The sequence below is a fragment of the Temnothorax longispinosus genome, chromosome 1 (genome assembly GCF_030848805.1).
Source record: "Temnothorax longispinosus isolate EJ_2023e chromosome 1, Tlon_JGU_v1, whole genome shotgun sequence".
NCBI lineage: Eukaryota > Metazoa > Arthropoda > Insecta > Hymenoptera > Formicidae > Temnothorax > Temnothorax longispinosus.
In genome coordinates this window covers 25,557,136-25,573,013 of record NC_092358.1, presented here as the reverse complement: position 1 = coordinate 25,573,013, position 15,878 = coordinate 25,557,136, and the positions used below count along the sequence as shown (strand labels likewise).

Below are 15,878 nucleotides of genomic sequence, written 5' to 3'. Positions count from 1 at the left end.
CGTCGCGAATTCTGTATTTAATTCTGTATTTAATTGCGCTTGTTCTTGCTTTTCCCCTTTTTCACACTTTTTCGATTCTTTTTGTTTTTATAATTTTTCCTGTCCGTACTGGTGAAATATCCTGACAAATACTTATTTCAATTTATTAAGCTATTTTATGGTTGTTTGTTATGTACGATTTAATACTGGCGATATTAATCAATTTTAAAGTATTAGTTTTTAATTGTCTGTGAATAAATAAACGGGCATTTCAACTTTGGTTTCAATTGTTTTGTGTGTTATTAATTACTCTCTAGTCCAGAGAGAAAATGTTTTATCAATTAACATTAACGAATCCTTTTAAGTGTCTTCCTTCAATTACTACTCTCAAGATGTTTAATTTGATCTGCAAGTTTCTGCGTTTAACTCATAAGTTTAGACAAAGTCAATTGTCACTTCAAAATTACTGTAAGTTACTTCTTTCATCATTTAAACGCATTGTAAGTTCAGAAACTTACTCCTAAACCCTTCGCTTGAAATACAATCCTCAAGTTTATAGATTTAAAATAATTTTAACATATTATATCTTCGCTCCTTGTATTTAATTTGTTTTTTTTTCGACAATTATTATTTTTTAAATCTTTTCATCATAATCACAATTCAAGAATTAAAGAAATAAAACGTACTCATTTCGCCGAAAACCTATAAGCGTTCCACGATAGGAGTCTCGGCGGAAATTTGTTGCCGGACGAATTTGGGTTGAAATTTCGAAGATTGATTCGCGAGATGAGGAACGCGTTGGCAATCGGAAAGAGGGAAGCAGAGGGAGGAGTGGGTTCGCAGCTTTCAATAAAGCTTTTGGAGGGTCTCCTCGCGGTCCTTTCCACGCGCAATGAGGAATACAGAAATTCCCCGGAGGTAACATTCTCCGAGCATGGCAAGGCCGCGTGCATCGCGTTTCGTCGATCAATTTCGAGGTATATTCGGATAAAGCGCGAAATGGAGAAGATTTCGCGCGTTCGGGAGAGAAGAGCGGGCAAAGCCAACGTTTTAGTCGGAAATAGCGGGCCATAGGCAAAGGAAGTTTCGAAGGGGGCGCGCGAGACACACGGCGATTGATTTCCGCGAAGTTGCGAAGAAAGATCAAACGAGGGAAACTTCGATACTGCCGATCAATCCCGAGACGTTTCTTCTATGGTCGCAACGAAAGTCAGATATTTCTTTACCCTGCGAAATCTCTGTCCTGACCTTCTTTCGGATCACGAAGTCAAGGGGACTTGTACTTTATTTTTAAGAGAGCCTGGAATAGAGCGAGTGGAAACAAAAAAAAATTGAGATAAAAACTTAATAAAACGTGAATTTTAATACCATTTCAGGTAAGCGTTAAAGTGCTTTTAATATCCTGGAATCGCAATTTTTCACTAAACTATATTACTCCCAGCGAAAGTCGAACTCCATGGAATTAATAGTAACATTCGCGAGTTTAATACGCTACCTCTCTGACCAAACGCTTCTCCCGTTTGTTCCCGCCGATTATCTTTTCCGATTCGAATCGACGCGGTAACGAGACCGATCATCGCGATTATGACCGTGCGATCGTCGGGAATAGGAGACGTGGGGGCGATCGCCATTACGTCCAGATGTAGGCAAGTAAGACGAAGGACGTAAAACTATCCGAAGTCCATTTCTCGGGCGAACTTAGTTAACCGCCTCTCTTGGAAGTTTCAACAGCCTTGCGCGCGCTCGCGCGCCCGCGGAAGTAATCTTCCGGCCGTTTCTACTATTCCGCCCAATAAAGTTCGCACCCCAGTTTTGAATTTAGTTGGATAGTTTCGTCGGGAGCGGATCAAAAAGCTTGCGCAAGCACGCTTCGGCTCGCGGGACTCGGCGAAACAATACTGCCTCGCGCGGAGAGAAATACGAGGGAAACTCTCGAGAGAAATCTTTCTCTCGTATCGACGGCTAAGTGGGCGAGAGTTAACAAAAATCCACCGTGCACGATACCGTTGTTTTTCCCTGGGATTATAGCCCGCAATCTTTTCGAGGTGTGGCGCATGCATTCCTCAAACAGATCATCAGTCTTCAATCGAAATAACGACTCGAGCGGTTGCCCTAATTTCGACTCGCTCGTTCATTTATTCGACGGCGCGGACATTGCGAATTCCGAGTAATCTTGCAAAATTGCGAAAAAGTAATTTGCCGTCTGCAGTTTCCACATGGAGGATTTCTTAGAATTCATCCGGCTATTATCGTGCCTTCGTGGACGCAGCAGCGAGAACTCCGGTCGCGTTCGAACGCCCGGATGGATGTTTGGCTTGGCGAAGGATAAGGTACCTTCTTGTAAAGATGTCGCAGAATGCATACATACGTGAAGATGTGTTTCTTTTTCACGTTGCAGCAATAGTTTCCGCGATACCACTCCCCGCGTCCGCGAATGTTCGTTCACCGTAAACGGGTCGGTGCACATATACTACGCGCGTGTATGCATCTCGTTTTCCTCGACACTACCATCTGCTTTTTCGCGATCTACGATGTCTCTTTTTCCTCTCGAAGGGAACAACGGAAACAGTCGTAGGTTGAATATTTTTCGAGCTCTATATTTCAAGCAGCGCGATCACTTCGGCCGTTAATATTGGATTTCACCAATGTGTCGATGAAAATTCGTCACAATCGAGAAATTTATCAAATTTTTTAATTCGTTCGGCACTTAATCGCCGATAATGATAATTATGCCTCGGATTTTTTTTTACAATATTTCGAGACAGATTACTTTTATATTCAGATATCAGATACTTTTTCGTCAGCGCTGTAATTTTACATTCTACTTTCTGCACGAGAGTAGAATATTTTTTTGTCAAAAAGAGAGAGACTAACTTAACTATGTTACATTGCGTCATCCCCATATATCGTTTACGAGCTAAACTCTTTTTTATGATTCTGTGCGTTAGAAAAATATAATACCGGTTGGTTATAAATTATGTAAAATCAAAATATTCTTCGCACCGCGGAATAGCGAGTGTTGAATCCCATTTACATTGCGTTCTCATATTCCCCATTAATCATAGTACGGCCAACCATGATGGATCGTTTTCTCCGTAAGCATGTGCTCATGCACTCTTGTACTATACCGTACCGGCATACGCGAGCAAATATAGTAATATTGCGTAGAAAATTCTATGTGCCCAGGAATTTCATTTCCACTTTTAAGCGTCTAAACAAATAAAAACTGGTGACCATTGCAACTAAAACATCATGGTATTACCCTTAGTACAAAATTTCGGTTTTTTCTTTCCAAAGTTTTCTGTTTTCTATCTTCTTTTAATAGTTTGTAATTTTTCTCGATTACAAAAATAAAAAATTTTACGTAATTACGTTAGTAAATAATTTCTTGTTTATATAAACTTCTGCATAAACAAAAAATTACATTAATAAGTATTAATCATTAATTTGACGTTTAAAATGCCTGCGGCCTAAAATGTTTGTTTTATTCACGCCATAGGGTAAACTCGGGTAAGATGATCATATAGAAAAACCAACCCATGTTCATTCGATATTTCATGGCGAGCTAGATTGAAAAAACATAGGTTGGCCATCTTTCCTGTATGGGCATCTCACCCGAGTTTACCCTACTACAACAATCCGCTCATAACTTATATTGCTATGAATTTGACGGTTTAAACAAAATTGAGAATATATAGTCATAAACTCACACAAAGACATAATATACATAAAGTATACTAAAAATTGCGCATTTTCTCAAATTTAGTTTAAATTTTGAATCGTATAAAAAATTGTGTATATTATTTATGTACACAGTCATAAAGTTTAATAAATTAATAGTGGATACATACGCCCTAGAAGAAATTTGGCAATTTCTGAGACACTCAGTATATTATAGTCTGAGCTTTTTCGAACTTACGTGCATGCATGCGTGTGTAACACGTATTATATGATCGCCGGGGAAAAAGCGGTGCGCGTCTTGCCTCGTGCAAGGCGAATATCGCGCGATGGAGCTTTTATCGTATAAAGTGCAGAGAGAACTGAATTAACGTGCTCCAGGCGACCGCCGCGTCGCGAAAAGTTCGGTAAAGAGAGTGAACCGCAGTAATCTCGTGTAAGGAAAATCTGCGCGGCGGGATGAAAAATGCATGACGCTCTTTTACGTAAACGACGCAATGATAGGCATTAATTCTCGAGCACGGTTCTCCTGTCTTAGAAACGTGATTCGATTATTTTATTATTTAGTATGTGACATCCATTTAAGTTCGTTCTTCACTCTTAACGATACTCCACAGATTCAGATTATTGTAAACAAAGCACGAAAAAGATTAATTATTTGTATTTAGAAACGCATTGTATTTAAAAATGATTAGTGCTTCAACAATGATCAAATTACTACGTACAAATATTTGAAAAGGAAATTTAATATTAATAATTTTGAATAACGATAGGATTCTCCGAACTACGGAATGCTTAATTTGATGGTGCAGATATTTCGAATATTTTGAAAACCGAAATATTTTTATTCTTTGATAAAATGATATAAAAATTTTATTTATAATTGCTTCTACTAATTAATAAAAATATTAACAAAAAAAAATACAATTCGTATTCTTTTCAATCTTCTAATACCGTTATTTATTTATTTAGAAGAAATTTTGATATATATAGTCATCACATACGATATTAATAATCAGTTATTTAACTGATCAGATTTTCAGTCAATATTAAATATTGCTGATTATAGGTATATAAGTAAAAATGTAAAATTATTTAATTTAATTAAACTTTCTTTAATTTGAGACAAAAGTCTCACGACTCCGTTGAATTAATGTGCCAATAAAATATTCCGGATTTCGATTCCATTAATAAAGTCGAACCGCATTTTCCAGCGCGATCTCCATCTTAGCCATTGCTTGGTAAGGTGGCGACGTACTTAATCTAAAAATGTCGCAAAATCTAACAAGCTCTCGCCCGCGCTTCTTGCCGCAAAGTATTCTCGCTTGCTACAACCTTCCTTTAATCCTTTCGCCACTGAAATAGTTTTTTCCTTTTTTTAATTAAACTTTCAGCAAAAACATGTTTCTTGAGATGATAGCTATTTACGTTTTAATCAGGCTCCTGCTTATAACAACTTTCCATGTACTTTCCATGTATCAGTACGCTAGAGATTAACCGAGAATATCAAAAATATAAAATATATGCTTTCCGAACATTTTTATATAGATATACATGACACTGATTTTTAGGATGCTGTATTTTTTTAATTTTCCAAGTTTCAAATTATCTTGGGAGCTAAAAATCTTCAAAATTTGTATAATGAAGCGTTCAAGTTCTAATAAAGCAAAGTCACTTGCAAAAATCTAGCCAAGCATTAAATTATTTGCGTTATTTATTTGCATTTTTTTTTAGGTGAGACTCGTGTGCTCTGCGGTATAAAAAGCTTAACAAAATTTGTAAGTGCTTGCAAGAAAGATTAAAGTGAATCGTTCATTCAACAGTGAAGAAATTAACGGAAAATCGAGTATTTCTCACGGATTCTGCTCTAGGTGAAACGCTGAACAGTCGTCCGGCACATCGACGCCCTTTTCCCAGTCCGCGGATATCGCGCCACTCGCGCGTAATCCCGCAGGGCGGAATCCCGGGGTGAATGTAAACAGGACAACTATGCAAACACAGTCGTTCCTGCGCGGACAGGACGTGTTGCGGTGAAAGAAGCGAACTTTCTCTCTTTCTCCCTTTCTCTCTCTCTCTTTCTCTCCCTCTTTCGCGGTATGTTACCTTGGTCGGCGAATATCATTCGCGTTTTCGCATGCATACGCTACTTTGCTCTGGCCCTCCCTCCTCTCTTTTTTCGTCTCTCTCTTTCGAGCGCGCGCGTGCATCCGTGCCGTCGGACCGACTCGCAGAAGTTGAATCCTGTGACAAGAGTTCCTATGTCGAGCGTCAGACCGCAACTTGCCCCGCAGGACTTGTAGACGATGTTCTGATGGTAATATTAAACTTCCCCGGTCTCTCGATACCCCTGGGCGGCCTGGTTTACAGACTACTCTCTTCCGCGCACTATTGTGCGGCCTCGATAAACGCGCATTTTACAAAGGAGCTTACTCACTGTTCGATAAATAGCGTTAGTATGTATAAGACTGATGGCAAGCACGACCTAGCGATTTCCGTAACGGAAAAGAAACTGTTTTCAAAGTTATAATAGAACATTAGTTTAATTCGATAAAGATTAATATAAATCTATCTATCTATTAGAGATTTCTCAGAAAGTTGTGATGTGTCAAATATCCATAAAGAAGTTTCAAAAGAAGAATCTAATATAATTTGGAAGAATAATATAATTTAGAAAATTAGTTTTAACCTTATTTTTCATTTATCTTTTATTAAAGTAATTACTCTCTAATAATTACTTTATTTACATTAAATAATTATTCCATTGTATTAATTCAGTTTTGTTAGAAACGTGAATTTTGATGATTCCTAATGTGTTTCCGCGTTTCCTTAATATTAGATCCTCCTGAATCGTTTCAGACTGTTAGAGGCTTACTTGGGAGAAGGAGGGAAGGTAAGAGAAAGGGAAAGACAAAAATATATATTATTCTTGAATTCAAATTCACGTGCGATGAATATGCAGAGCACAATGTAATTGCAAATGCGCGGAATAGATACCGGCAAGCTCGGTTGTCCCGTTTCATATTTCGAGGAATTGCCCGGTTGCCGAAGCACCTCTCCTTGATTTCGAACATTTTCATCTTGTTGCTAGGATACCGACCGTAGTTTACAGGAGGTCGTAAAGATTTTCGAACAGGTATTACGCGTTAATTGGCCATTTTGCTTCGAACCCCGCCGTTTCCGTACCGCAATATTATCTCGATGTTTCCCGCGAAGCGTTTTTCTCGATGAAGCATTAAAGAGGAATGCTTTAAGACGACAAAAAAGAAAATTAATAAACTAAATAAGTACATATGTATAAAACTCAATTTTTATTAATACAATTATGAATATAAAGAATATTTTTTTTAAAGACAAAGTGAAAGAAAGATAGAGAGCGCGCAAGTGCAAAAGAATTTGAAGATCAATTTTGGACAGAAGAAAAATAGTAATAAATCAAAGTAACAAATGTTCACAAATTAATAAAAATAATAAATTTTATACCAAATTGCAATGCAATATTTTATAATGTAATCGGAGAACGTCATTAAATATGGTGTGCAATAATTAATTGCGTTGTAATGAGGATGTTTTCTAATTTCGCTGAGCAGAATTTCAGTGCCTTGCCATATAATTATTAACAAAGTATATAAAAGATTTGTTAATTCATGGACAGTGGCTTGATCAGCCACAATTTATTAAAGCTACTTCGCACTTTCGAACGACCCTACTTCATACTTTTGTCCTTTCGCCGAAAGTAGTCGCACCCGCGGAAATACCTTCGATCTCGACGATGTCCGTTTCTCATCACGGAAAGCCGCTCGTTTCCTTTGTCTCCGCGTCATCATTGTCGCCCAATAGCGCCTGCCTTTGCCCCATCGCGACAAAAGAGTTCTAGTATCAGTGCTTCTGATGGAACGGCGCGCTAAGAAATCTGATTGTAGAGCGACGACGAAAGAACGACCTAACATGCCTCCATTTTTCCCGCGGCGTTCGTCGTCATCGTCGTCGTCGTCGTCGTCGTCGGCCATGTACCGCAAACCCCCATTCGTCGCCTTTTATTACTTCCCCGCGTCGCCCTCATCACAAACGTCGCCTCCCTTATTCGCCTTCCGTTCTCACCTCTCAAAGAAATATCACGACTATTTCAATTCCCGCGCTGATATTGCCGGCCGATAGACGAAGCATCGCCCGGGGTGATCCTTTATTTTATATACCGAGCCACGTATCCCAGTCGGCTATGTCGACTACACTGATTTTGGACGTATCTCGAAATCCTTCCTAACTATACACATTCGACTGTATCGGAGTTGGCATTGGCGGTTAACGCCGAACAAATATGATCCCCTCCCGCCATTTATATAATTCAAATACAAACAAATATGTGTCACACGACCATCGTAAAATACTTTGATCGGTGGAGATTGATTAGAACCAAAAATCTTAATACAGATATATCAAATGTGTAATTGTTTCTTAAATTAACGATATCGCATTGCGCATTTAAACTCGCATAATACCTCGTAACGAGCCTCGTAACTGCGCTTACATGCGTATTGATCTGTTATTGCTATTCATTATTCAATTGATTTTCTCTCGGTTTTTTCTATATCTAAATACTATAAAACATATTCTGCTTAAAAAATAATTGTTAAGAATTTATGTGTTAAAATTGAAGAAGATTAAAGTTATTCACTTACTTTGAAAAATAGAAAAGTTAATTTATTATTACTTTTTTGAAACTTTTATGTCCCAAGAGAAGAAAAATGATATGATTTTAATAAAATAAAATCATTGCTCTTTTGCAGCAATTTAATTATATATATTTTTGATCGTGATTTTGAACGTAATAATGACTAATTTCATGTCGTTATGTTTTCTATATTTTTCATTTATAAAATTATAATTCCTGATTTATTAAAATTATTTTAACTTTTACTTTTCTAAAACGTAAAAAGCTGGAAAGTAATAATAAATTAATTAAAATAAATATTTAACGGTTTTTTTTTAAGATATAAAAGTGACTTTATCTTTTAAATAAACGTTAGTTTAAATGTATGACATGCGGTTAATATTAATCAGATATTTGGGAATATACGAGATGGGATTGTTTCGGAAAAAACAATGCGTATTTAAAATGACTTTATCCAAAATATTTTTCTTTTACCTTAACATATTGTTACATACGTCAAAGTGATTCAAGTAATTCGATATCGTATCGACCGTTTGCATCAATAGTTAATTCGCGGAATTCAACGAACGGAATATTTGGTATACATTTATTTTATAGCGCGTTAAATATTTCGTGGTTTCGCGAATTGAATTACGCGGTACGGTATATAGTAATAACAAACTAGGGCTGCGCGCGGCACCGCGGCAACATGAGTAGTGGGGATGGAGTGGGGGTAGGGTGACTAATTATATCTAACGCGCACCGTGTCGCCCGTCTGTGCTGGTCCGTGCCTAGTCACTTTACCCTCGCTCCGTCCTCGCTACTCGTGTTGCCGAGAACTCCGAGACTCCGAGAAGCCGTTAGCCGCTGTGTGTATTCGGATTACTAAAAACTGTCCATTTAATATATGTGCTTCGTGGAATTTGTACGGATTAACGGATACCGAGATATATCGCATTCGGTTGACTTTCGATTACATTCTTTCGAATGATCGGCCTCGCTTTTCTCAGTCGTCAATTTGATTCGCGTCTCGCGTCGTGTTCGTGCGGTCTTCAGAATGGCGATCGTTTTCGGAACGCGGATAAAGGATACGAGCATTACGAGTGGACCCTAAGGCCCTTTAATTGTATTTCGATATCTGGCTGTCGTGAAGGATAAACACAGTGTTCATAAATCGATTATTTAATTGCAGTTAACCGAAATCGCCTCACAAGTGGCAAGTTCTCGCGACGCCGACACGCAACGATTGGTTGCTCCTGGCGAGAGTGGCGAGTGGCGAGTGAAGCAATGAAGTTGGCCGCGCGATTCTCTCCGCCATGTTAGACTCGCTCGTCTACCTGCCATCACGGGCCGATGCCGACAGGCGTCGAGCGGATCGTACAGCCTTCGTTCGTAGCTTCTCCGACGTAATTCTTCCGTCGCCGTGTAATTAAGTATACGCGCCGCGTCGTGAAATTAATATCGGGAGTGCCGTGCAAAGTGTCGCGCGATCATAAGTGACGATCTTTTCACGCGGGAACGAGTCAGTGAGTGCGCCGACGGAGATGCGACAACGAAGGAGGACCGAGAGGAGGAGGGGGCCTGGGAGGCATCGGGCGACAGCGGAGCGACCATGAGGTGAGTAGTTGTTTATTATTTTGCTGTCCTATGTCGCATTCCGAAACTCGAACTCCTTTCGATGTTTAACTCCGACGTAATTTCGGCCGGAGTTCGATATCTCCGCGCATATGCGAGATATTACGTCGCGAACGTCGCGTCTCTCATGTACTACGTTTCGCGTAAACGGGATTTTGTAAGTAACTTACGATAATTTACTCCGCATAAACGAGTGAATTATCGTAAGTTACTACAGAAGTAACGCTCGCGTAAACGTAGTATTAGGGCCATTCTACAATACGTCGCAAACGCTCCGTCGCCGTCGCCAGTCGCGAACGATGGCAACTGCTAATTGAAAAGTGTTACTTTCGGTTGCGCTTGTCGGTTGTGGTTGTCAAAAGAGAATTGGCGAACTTGTAACTTTCTGGCCGACTGCAACTGGCAATCGGCAACCGAAAATAGCACTTTTTAACTATTAATTGCCAGCCTTCGCGACTGGCGACGGTGCGTTTCACGTTTGCGACGTATTGTAGAATGGTCCTTATTCGCACGGTAATATTTACTTCAAGTATCGAATATCTTAGACGTTTCTCTAACGTAAAAATATTTCTATGTTACAGATCAACGCAGGGTTACAACTTATAACTCCGCTGTTGCGCATCTGCCGGTGAGTTATTTTTTTTATTTTAATGTCGAGGCAATATTTCGATAAGTAGTGCAACCTCGGTGTTTGTTGATGTATGGCTGGCTACACATTGCGTAGACGCGTGAGCATAACTGTGTGTCGTACCAGGGACTATGGGTTCGACCGCCGCTTAGTCATTCGCTCGCGCGCCGCGCTCGCGCGTCGAGACTCGAGTAAGCAGGCAGCGGCACGCGTTATTCCTCGAAACGTGCTCGGAGCAAGTGTCGCAGGAAAACGCGGGCGTTCCATATGAACTAAGTATTGACTATTATTAGCTATCGCGATCACTTGATTAGATTTGTAAATATATCGTGACGCCGCGGCCGCGCCGGTTAGTTGTCAGATATATATTCCACGCGATTTCACACGGACACATTCGAAGGAATCGGTAGGAATCGGTAGAGCTGGCGGAGAATAGGAATAAAATTGCTTTGTTGCGATTATATTATTTGTTTAATTTAACGCTTAGTTTTATTATGTTTTAAATATTTAAATCTTAAGATCACATTAACTTCATTAATTGTGTCGTACAATATTAAGCTGAAGTTGCCAATTTTATTGTTAAATCTTTCGGTTATTGGCAGAATATGGAATGGATCGACTACGAATCGAGCGGCACCACGATGTGTTTAATTGGCAATAACGCCAATAACAATTCGAGATTCGTTTGTTGAAAGACACACATCGCGGGTATCAATTAAATTGTAGTTTTATATAAAAATATTTTTTTTGCTTTTTATTACTGCGATTAATGTTGAGAGTGCTGTGCAAATTACGCGCGATTGTAATTAACAAGCACTGTTACGAGTGAGTGTTATATAATTACCAGAATACGCTATTAAAAAATTAAAAAGTTGTGGAATACCCCGCAATTTATAATATCCTGTTCAAATAGTTAAACGTTATTACTTTATTGAATGACTATATACTTAATTTTTATTAAAAATATATCACAAAGCAGTTACACATAAGCTTTATACATATAATGTTGTTTCCATCTAAAAGAGACAGTTTTTAAGATATTTATAAAGCCAAACTCTCTCTATAAATCAAAGAAAAATGCAGCATCCAATTAAACTTCGGAGAAAAATTGCTTTGATCTTTGATGAGACTATGCATAAATGATCGATAAAAGATATAAAGTATAAAGCAAGATGAGACATGATAGGATCGTGTATTTTTAAACGCGATTCACGTTTATAAATAATTGGTAGATACAGTAGTACGAAACGCTTCTCAACTATTTAGTTCACTAGTGACTTATTGCGTGTGTGCATACACACGTACATGAAGATGACTATAATAATCTCCGTTACCGTTCTATTGCCGCGCGTTCGTAATATATATTATTCTGCACGACCGTTCACAACCGAACTCGAATTTGCGAACTATTTCGGCGATCTAATGCCCGCGTTCCCCAGCAAGTCGCATAATTCGGCCGGTACTATTTGCAACATTTGCATAAGTCAGATACATTATGAGAGTAGTCGCATCGCGGCCGCGCCGAAACAGAAATCGATCCAATAATTTTATCCTGTTTGAATTTTTAAATCTACGAAGATTACGTTCATCGTTATCGCGCTCACTGGGACTGACCCTTTACTTCGTTACCAATGTTTGCTGAGCTAGAAATGATGGGAGAAAAAAGAAGTCAGAAAAGCGTAAAGCCACTTTTTTGTGGAATCACCATTCTCCATTTTCCTCTTACCTTGAGTGTATAAAAATTCTCGAAGTAAAATCGATTTGCGCGCGAAGAGAGTGTGTCAGGGAGGCCTTCGGTCTTCGTAGGGGGACCTTATATAACATGGGAAATTGGCAGGAGGTATTTCCTAATATCGAACGCGCGTCCCCTGGAAAAGAATGTCGGTGTGACATTACAGGAAGAGGAAGAAGTAGCAGAAAGAGAGAGAAAGAGACAGAAGTGCGCTTTTGCTCCCGAAAATCTCGCCGAAACAAAGGACCGTGGGATAGAAAAGGGAGAACTCTTTTTTTATTTTCTTTCCATATTTTTTCGATTAGGAAAATCGTATAGCTGCCGTTTATGAAGTTCACGTTTTTTACGAGATGCCGGTCGTGCCGTGACTCGAATCGTTTTCTACTCGTATGATCGTTGAAGCTAAAACAAAACGCGTAAACAAAACAAAGCGAAGAATGACGTGTCTGTTACGGACAAATAATACACGGTAATTATTGTTTTATTTAATTTTGTCTGAATTATTGTTCAAAGCAAGAAGTAAAAAGACTCCAGGAATAAAAATTATTTTATTAAATTAAGATAATAAAGATATGTCAAATTTATGTAACTTAGAGTTAATTTTGCGAGATGCTTACATTTGACATGCTTCATTATTTTAATTTAATTTACTCTTCTAATTTAGTTTTAAACAAATGAACGTACCGAAATCATAATTCCTATAATACGAGAATGTCGCACGTCAATCGAAATCTGTTTAAACTCAGAGATTAAGATCTTATCCTAGAAATATCTTTCGATACCAAATGAAATTATAAGAACTTGTTCTCAAAACGGAGTACTAATTTCTAGTATATAATAGCCAAAATATGTTTCGTGACGTTTGTTAAGCCATCGCGAGACGCGTTTACTTTTTCGTGATAAATCTTTCATTTCTCCTGGGAAAACGCAGTCTATCGTTCGTCACGCTTTTCGAGCGATAAAGCAGAGTAATATTGTACACTATCCATTGAGACAGTGGGACACGGTAATAAAATATTAATGTAAAAATACTGGAACATGTTCGTGCTGGAAGAAGTAAATCTCGGGTAAGATTAAAAAGAAGAAAGTGTGAGACGCTCCTGAAACGGGAATGGATGACAAAGTTTCTTCTTCTTCTTCGATGTGTATCTGCTGACTATTTGATAAACTTTGATATTGATTGCGTAAGCTTGGCAAAGGACGTGCACATGTGAGACACTTAAATTTATGTGAAAGTTGCCTCTATGACCCAAATAACCAACCAAACTTAAGAGTTGAATTATGTATGTTTGTTTTAAGAGAATTAATGCTGCGTATACACTTGCATTAATAATTTTTAGACGATTGATATTATCAGTTCTAAAAGCTTTCACTTAAATTCTAACTTATAGCGTTTTTCTTTGGCAGAACTGGTGCGCACTCAGTGCACATTAAAGCCGTTGTACACAAATCAACGTAATGTGTATGTTTAATATAAACGGGTTAAATCATGAAATCCTCAATATTCTTTATTGCACTATTTGGTAAAATATGTACTGGGTATTTTATCAGTCGAAATATTTGCATTTTACTTTAAATATTAGAGATTAAATCAGTGTACAACGGCCTTAATGTGCACTGAGTGCGCACCAGTTCTGCCAATGAAAAACGCTATTAAAATCTAACTTCTCATTTAAAGAGACACGGTGTCTCGCGTCAAGTGTGCGTGTCCGCGATACGAGTCATTATAAGTATGATAAAAAAATTATATTTTATGATAAAATATGAACTCCTGCTCAGTTGGCGTAATGTTTGATATCGCTACTTATAATGTAACAAATATATATAACAAAAATAGGTTAAAACGACGTTGTTTCGCACAATACCTATTTTGACTGGCGCGAACACTTGGCGCTCTTTTTACACCTTTTTTTTTTAAAAAAGGTAGTTTTTATGATGGTAAATAAATATCGTAAACGTGCGTAATATATTCATTGGATACGAATTAAATATTGCTTTACAGAATGTTTCATTCCGCGTTCTCTTATTGCGAGGTGTTTCCACAATAATCGATTTAATTAAATTCTCAACAATAGTTATCGTCGGAAGTTCGCCGATCGATCCCGTTTACCTGCGAAACTTTAAACGCACACGCGTTATGGCGCAAATATAATTCTGCGCAACGAGCTGCTCTATCCGCGATAGATGCGGTGCATTAGGCACACCCCGTACACGAACTCCCGATAATGCACGGGGGATAAACGTAACGGAGAATTTAAGACAAATATTTGTTTGCCACATAACGTGAAAACTTGTCGCACTGAAACTCGACGCACGGCAATCGGTGTGAAGATAAAATTAAAGTTTCAACAAAATGGACAGGAGAGAGAAAATTATGTATTTTCCGCAAAAAGGATATAGATAAATTCTAGTTAATAATATCTTCTCATTTATTATACAAAATAATGTTATTTTATTAGATTGAAAGAATTAATATTATGAATAAAACGACTATTATTTTATTGGCAGGAATTTGAAGAAAATATTTTTATTTCTTAATATTATTTATTTTTCGATCTCCTCTTTTCGAGTACATGTAAAACACAATTATACGTTATTAAATGAAAAATTTAGAATCGAGAAAATAATAAATTTATTCTTACAGCCTGAGAGGCTTATCTTATATATAAGATTCCGCCATAAATCTAACGGGGAATAAATATAACAGGAAATTTAAGATTGAAGAACATTTGTTTATCCTGTAACGCGATACCCTGTCACAGCGGTACTCGACGTCTCGGGCGTACTAGATCGGCGTACGGGGAAAGGGCAGGGGATGAGTTAAACTTTTAACGAGCTTTCTTCCTTCCTCCTCTCACGGTCCTCTTAAAGTTCCTCGAGAACGGCGCGCAACTCCCGCGCGCTACCCCCACGTTTCTGTTTCATCGTGTTTCCCGTCGACGAATGCCGAACTTCCTCCTATCGTCCTCCTGCGATGACACAGGTCTGCATTTATCCGCGGCTATCCATCCATCACGGGCCACGAAGCTTCTCCGTGAAGAGGCGCGTGATTTATCTGCCCGGCGAATGCGTCGGTCAAAATCGCTCGAATGAGAAAAGCCGGCGCGCCCGCGACGGACGTTTGCGTTCCGTTCCGCGTTTTCCGGAATTAAACGTGGCTCTGATAATTTTCTCGTTTAATTCTGACCATCTTTAACGTGACAGTTATTGGACTGTCAGTTTAAATTGATTGATTGATCGCTAAGATACATTTCGCGTTTTTTAACAAATGAATAATTGAATTAGATAATACTTTACTTTAGTTTTTTAATCATTTATTTTATATTTGTCGCTGTAAAGTACATGTACGATCACTTAAGCATCTCTATCTTTACTCGAATTTATAGCACGAGTGCTATAAAGTTTTCCATTCTTGTCATCGAGAACAATATAGTCTAAAAAGTACTTTCGCATTTATTGGGACGTGTATGGAGGTCACGCAGTGGAGTGGGTGTCACGCATTACAGCCGTATGGCGAGTGTAGTTAAAAATAATATATATCTTCCTTTTCTCTCTCTTTTTTCTCTCTATCCCTTTTT

The 15,878-nt window shown here is 38.3% G+C and overlaps 1 protein-coding gene across 1 annotated transcript in view; it reads left to right on the top strand.

The window, feature by feature from the left end:
- The first annotated feature begins 9,288 nt into the window (after positions 1 to 9,288).
- Dip-lambda (Dpr-interacting protein lambda) overlaps positions 9,289 to 15,878 on the top strand; it is a 149,474-nt gene continuing 142,884 nt past the window's right edge. The window contains exons 1-2 of the mRNA XM_071791325.1: positions 9,289 to 9,922; positions 10,522 to 10,568. The gene's annotated coding sequence lies outside the window, so the exon portion shown is untranslated. The remainder of the gene's footprint in view (positions 9,923 to 10,521; positions 10,569 to 15,878) is intronic.